Below are 6,552 nucleotides of genomic sequence, written 5' to 3'. Positions count from 1 at the left end.
TCTCTCTTCCACTCTGTTGTTCAGTCCAGTGGGTTCAAGCACAGTGACGGTCCATCTCCCAGTGGCCAGCTGACGTTTGTGTGAATCAGAACAACAAACTGCTCTACCAGGAGAAGAATCTGCAGGACGTGACAGGAAAGTACAGCCTGGGTGAAGGGACGGCATGTTGCTGCAATACAGGTCAGTGGTTAGATGTACCAACAATCCTGATGATTATACTGTACATTTGAACCAATTTGAGCACGGAAATTGAGATTCTTGTTCACTTTTTATCTGTCATGCCTCAAAGGGGCCCATCCCACAAAGAATTACATGACACCAACACACAATAACTAATTCCACAGCTTTCAGTCCAATGTCCCACACACATTCTCCACTTTACACAAACAAGAACAATTAAACATACCACGTACCTCAACAACATGCAACCCATTCATTGTCCCACTAAGCCAAACACCTCATACACAAAAAAACTCAAAAAATAATTTATTTTGCCTTTCCTTGTTTACCTCTTTCTATGTTTCTCTTGTCTATAACATCCCACTCCCAACTCCTGCTGATGTTACCACTCTCAGTGTTGAGGTTAAACCAGAGGCCGACTGCACAGCAAAAGACCCAAACTCATTCTGACTACAACATCCCGTAAGTAATCAACAAGCAGATCCACGACATAGATGAGTCTGAAGTTTTTGCATCAGCTGGTAGATGCTGTGGTGGATGGACAAGGGAGGAATTTTACAACTTGTACTAAACTTAACTCTAACAAACGGTAACGACCATATCCAAAGACCAGATTGACATAATATTTTTATGTTACTTGCATTACAGATATAGTGGAAGGCCCATACAAACATGGTTATCCTGATATCAAAATGCTCTCTGGATATGTCCCAACCCAAGTCTTTGAACATGGTGAGTGATGACAGTAACTTTAACCTGAGTAGTTTTGTCAGTTGTTTCATGATAACCCAGCTGATTAATGTCTCCTCACGCTCAAAGGTGCCCGCTGGTGGATCGTGTTGAACAAAAGGAGATCGTGTTTCTGGTGTACATACGGGAGGTGAGAGGATTTAAAGTGACAAACATCAATTTATTACTTCTTTTTTTTTTTACATTTATTACTTATCATTTGTCTATTTTTTTTCTAACAGTTACCGAATAACATGTTTCAACCGCAGCCTAACGCTCATACAGGAGCACCAAGTACAGAACCGAAGCCAGCTGGGTCAAGATCTACGCTACTACCAGCCAAGTAAATCATCCTCTCTAAACCTCATTCACTGAAGTCACAGAACACACTCCTCTGTGTATCTGTACCCATCTGAACAGTTAGCAATATAATTTATAGTAGTCGTGTAAAGGTCTGTGAGTAGGATTGTGAGATCCAGGACTTGATTTCAGGATCTAACAGGAGCTGTGGATCTTTGCAAAATACACCACACCTGTAGGTGGAGCCAGGGGGGGATTATTCTGTTTTAAATTACCTGCCTATGTCGTCCCACTCAAAAAAGGGTCAGTTTCAGCAAAATGAGAGAAAGTTGTTTATATTTCTTAGGCCTACCTACTGCATCTTTATATGATAAGCTATTGAACCCATGTGTAAGTTTGACTCATTTCTCCTTTTTTTCCCTCAAGGTGACCAGTCTGATAGAGATACATCACCCTTGTGTTGCAGGTAACCCACTGTAATAACATACAAAGCACTATAAATGCAAATTGGAATTGTTTAAAGATGGTAAAATTGCAATTTCTAACCTAAAACCAAACAAGCACAGCTAGTGTCGACAGTAAAACCCGCTCACACCAAAGATTTGCAGGAAAGATTTTAGAAGGTTGCAGCAGTCTGATGGTCTCCTGCAACATTGGCTGGTTTAAACGTAAGCGTGTTACTGGTGTTTGAACAGCCAATTGCTTGTAGCAAAGTGAGCTATTTAAGTCAGTCAAACTCACACGTTAACATCAAAACCCACACAGAGAGTCGGTGGCTGAGGATGGACATACGAGTAAGCCACAATTCTGAAAAGCCCCCTAGCACCAAGCAGCATTACATCTCCCCCTCTTCAGAGAAGGACATACTGCAATTATAGATAAGTGAAGCATTCTATAACCGCTAACATTAGCACAAACCGAAATTAAGCCACCAATTCAATATATATTGGCACATTAACACGGGAAAGAGGTGCAACTTACTTGTTTGCTTAAAAACCTTACAGTAGCGTGACTTAAGTCACACTTTTGCGACCCCCATGCAGTACCTCCGCGGACCCCCTAGGGGTCGCGGACCCCTGTTGAAGACCCCTGCTCTAAACTTACAAAGAACACCGGAAGGATGAACTTGGCCAGAGTCTAGGAGATTTTCCAACAGAGGAAGCACCCAGGGGGACCACCTTGACTTCCCAGTGTACGGTTCCACTCTGACCTCCTGTCCAGGTGTTAGTGTGGGCGTTTTTGTTTAGACGCTCTGCTGTCATAGTAGAACATCTGGGATGATTTGGAGACCTTAAGAGGAGATGGATTCCAACGATGCTTTATCCTGTGGGAGTCGATGACTTTGGACAAGCAACTGTTGAGAATGATGTGAGAGTGGTGAGGTGATGATGGCGGTTGTGACTGCCGCAGTTCTCACAAAAGCTTTTGAACTCTACTTTTGTGGCCATTGTCCATTCTCCGTCCTGTGGGAATGCCATGTCTGCAAAACTGCAATTTCAGTGTTTCACTTCTACTTCTATTTCAATGCACTTTGAGTAGTGCTAACAAGCACTAAATATAAATTACCTTTGCTAAATATCAAATACTAGGAAACCAAGTGAGGTCCATAGAGAGCCGAAGTCACGCCCTTCCGTGGACTCATGGGACCTTAATTTGGTAAAATATGAACTGAGTGACACGGAGAGGCAAATTTTTCGGCATGAATTTTTATTTTCATTATTTCTTTTGAAGCTTGAAGAGCGTGTGGTCATCCTCGGTCGTCCAAGAATACATATTATGGACTTAACACCATGTCTGTTTATAATTTTCTTGTTGATCTTCTTCCACAACCCCTTACAGCTGTGTAACTACAGTTCTGAGTGAAATACATGCATAATGACAGTTAAATAATGCATGTTAGTCCCGTCTGAAATTATTCTTTTGTGTAATTTTTTCCACTGTTTTACTCTTTCTGCTCTGTATTTATCCTGTGTTTTATCCAAAAAACAGAAGTCGTGCGGCCTCGCTTAGTGTGGAAATGCAAAAGTGTTCTAGATAACATCTAACTCTCTCAACTCTTGAGAATCTAAAATCCATCTCCCAAGCAGTTGAAATCCAGTTTAGCAAATATATGGTTTTATAAATTTTGTAGACCCTCCCTCACATTCAGGTAGCAGGCTGAGACAGATGACCCTTGTGCTGCAGGCAACGATATTTTTAATAAATGAAAAAAACTTAGTCCATACATCCTAAACAGAAACATACATACAGTTCAAGTATTTGAGAAGACTGTGCAGTGTTATCCTCATTGCAACTTGAAGACGTGTTCCCAATCAAATTTTAAATACCATTAATTTAAGGATTGTGTAGTTCAATGTCTGCTTGTGAATATTTGTGTTAAACCTGCATGTATTCATCTTTTTATGACCACCTTAGCGGAATGGCTGGGCTGGAGTGTCCCATGTCCCATGCCACACCCTATTTTCTACTTTTCAAAATAAACTTGCGCTGGAATAAAATAGGCTCACGTCGACCATCATGAACTTTAAATATTGGTGTTTTTTACTAATAACTCATACAAAAAGATAAAATCCTTAAAAAAGGTCTCCAAGAAAATGCAGACTATCATACTTGTGATAAAATACTTAAAATTATGTCTTTAAAATAAATCAGATTATAGAAAACGGGAAAAATCCTTCTATGGCCGCAACCTGCGCTCCCGTCTCACGCCCTTTAGCCATGCTAATAAGCAATTGTATTTGCGCATTGTCCCAGTGAAGTGTGAAAACAATAGAAATATAAAATAAAAAGTAATCTTGGAAATAGTGTGAACATGATTATTTTTGTTTCTTGTTCTTGTGTGTGCAGATCCTTGTCCCTCGTCAGGAAATCCTGCCGTTAGTTGGCGAAACTGGCTGCGTCGCTGATGCAGGTTTCATCAAATGTACATTACATCAGTGACACACATACCATCCAGAAATCCGCAAACTATTGTATGGCTAAAATTGTTACTAAACAGTTTGACTGAAATTAGACTAAGCATGCAGATGACCAATTTTGTCACAACACCATCCCCTTGAGAGGTTTTCCCTGTCTGTATGTTTGTTTTTGTGTTTACATTCCTGAACATATCCTGTTCCGGTTGCCGACTCAAGTGCAAGTCGGAAATTCCAGATCTCTGAACCGCTCTCACCTGTTCCTCATCAGCATTTACACATCTGGTCCTGATCATCATCACCTACCTTATCCCTCCCGCTGGTCGTTATCCATACTTGTTTCCAGCGCCTAAATTGTTTGCCAATCAGTCTCCTGTACTTTGTTCTTATCCGTTGGCTTAACTGGTTCTTGTTCCTCTGTCTGCAGTACTTGCACCCTGTAATTCTTTTCAACCCTGCCTGGCAACCCAAACATGTCCTCCATCATTCCCTCAAGACCCCTGTCCACCCGTCCTCACCTCCCACACGTTTGTCACCACCATCATTTCCACACCAGGGCTTACCTGTCTACACGTCTGGCGTTACTATTCAGTTTATTTTGTCATCAATAAATACTCACCTTTTTCATCACCTCACTTGGCCTGGTTTGGGTTCAGAACCTGCGACTTTTTGTTGACCTCAACGGAGAAGGTAATAGGCGGTGGAAGGAGCACTTTGAGATCTCCTTGATCCACTGACACGTCCTTTGTGGTAGAGGCAGCTGATGATGATGGGGGATTGTCTTTCAATTTCTCTTGTGGAAGTCGCTGAGGTAGTCAAACAACTCCAAAGTGCAAAGCCACAGGATTGTGAGACCGCCCAGAAATGCTGAAGCTCGGGGTGGTGGAGGGGCTGTCTTGGTTGCCACGCCTCTTTACATGCATGGAAGTCTGGCCGTGCCTAAAGAGTGCAGACCCAGGTGGCATTTCCCCTCTTCAAAAAGGGACCGAAGGTTGTGCCAATTACAGGGTAATCACACTTCTCTGTTTATAATATTTTGGACAGGATATTGAGGTGTAGTCGGGGCAGGGAAGGTTTCAGTTCAGTGGGCTCAGTACTCATCGCTGCTTTTTGCAGAGAGGTAGTCCTGATGGCATCACTGTCTGTGACCTTCAGCACCTCACTGGATCGTTCGCAGCTGAGTGGGAAGCAGGTGGGATGAGATCAGCTCCTCTATCTGAGCATGGTTCTCAGCAGGAAACGCGATGGAGTGCTTTCTTCAGGTAGGGGTGAGTCCTTACCCCAAGTGAAGAAATTTAAAAACCTTGGATCTTGTTTGCAAGTGAGGGATCATGAAGTGTGAGACTGGTCGGAGAATCGAGCAGCGGGTGCGGCACGTTTTGACGAAGGGAGCTGATCCAAAGGCAAACTCTCGATCTACCGTCATTTTCATTCCTACCCTCACCTATGGTCATGGGCTGGGTCTATACCAAAAGAACGAGATCCAGGGTACAAGCGGCCGAACTGGGTTCCTCAGAGGGGGGCTGGTGTCTCCCTTAGAAGACGGAGAAGCTCAGCCCCGAGAGGACCTCAGAGAGAGCGCTGCCTCCTCACCTCGAAAGAGCCAGTTGAGGTGGTTCGGGCATCTGGTAAGATGCCTCCTGGGCGCCTCCCTAGGAGGTGTTCCAGCACGTCCAGCTGGAAGGGAGCCTCGGGAAGACCCAGACTAGATGAGAGATGTTTTGTCCAACCTGGCCTTGTGGAACGCCTCAGGATCCCCCAGTCAGAGCTGGTTGATGTGGCTCGGAAAAGGGAAGTTTAAGGCCCTGCGGAGCTGCTGCCCCGCAAACCAATACCGGATAAGCGGATGAGATGGATGGGTTGGATGGATGGATGGGCTCCCTCACAACTGGAACATGGACGCGGTCCAAACTACGCAACCTACGGGCGGGATCATTGTAATGCCAACACTACACCTGGATTCTATGGGTTTTGGAATTTTGACAGGGTGTACACAGATGACCTGTTTACCTTTATTTTCCAACCTCCCATAACAGTCTACTCTGCTACATTAATGCACTTTTGTGTCTAAGTTACGATTCAACTTTGGTGTTGCTGGAGCTGGGAGTCTAGTTACATGCTAAAAATGCTAAGGTGTAACAAAAATATATTTCACTCACCGAAATATCTGAGCGTAGAGTTCTGATGGGGTTAATCGCTGACAAACACAACTGAACATGCAGGAAGCCACTCATGTGTTTGATACTTCAAAAACATTCTCTGAAAAGCATAACCATAGACTGTATACTGTATATGATTAATATTACGGTCTATGGCACCAACCGAGCGGCCGGAGTCAAGTGTATCTATAGGCGCTTGACACACCAACACGATAATCGGCCATCGACAGTCTGGCGAGGTTGGTGCTATGATTTATAAGCTCCTTATA

At 43.6% G+C, this 6,552-nt stretch overlaps 1 protein-coding gene and 1 long non-coding RNA gene across 2 annotated transcripts in view; one reads left to right on the top strand and one right to left on the bottom strand.

The window, feature by feature from the left end:
- LOC116680849 (alpha-2-macroglobulin-like protein 1) overlaps nucleotides 1–6,552 on the bottom strand; it is a 76,152-nt gene that overhangs the window by 36,985 nt on the left and 32,615 nt on the right. The gene's annotated exons all lie outside the window — the stretch shown is intronic.
- On the top strand, nucleotides 1,174–3,135 carry LOC116686857 (uncharacterized). Its single transcript, XR_004331383.1, has 3 exons — nucleotides 1,174–1,252; nucleotides 1,636–1,675; nucleotides 2,941–3,135. It is a non-coding gene; the product is annotated as an uncharacterized LOC116686857 (long non-coding RNA).

Source organism: Etheostoma spectabile, chromosome 3 (assembly GCF_008692095.1).
Source record: "Etheostoma spectabile isolate EspeVRDwgs_2016 chromosome 3, UIUC_Espe_1.0, whole genome shotgun sequence".
Lineage (NCBI taxonomy): Eukaryota > Metazoa > Chordata > Actinopteri > Perciformes > Percidae > Etheostoma > Etheostoma spectabile.
Note: the sequence above shows the minus strand (reverse complement) of the source record. Positions and strands in the feature narration are given on the sequence as shown.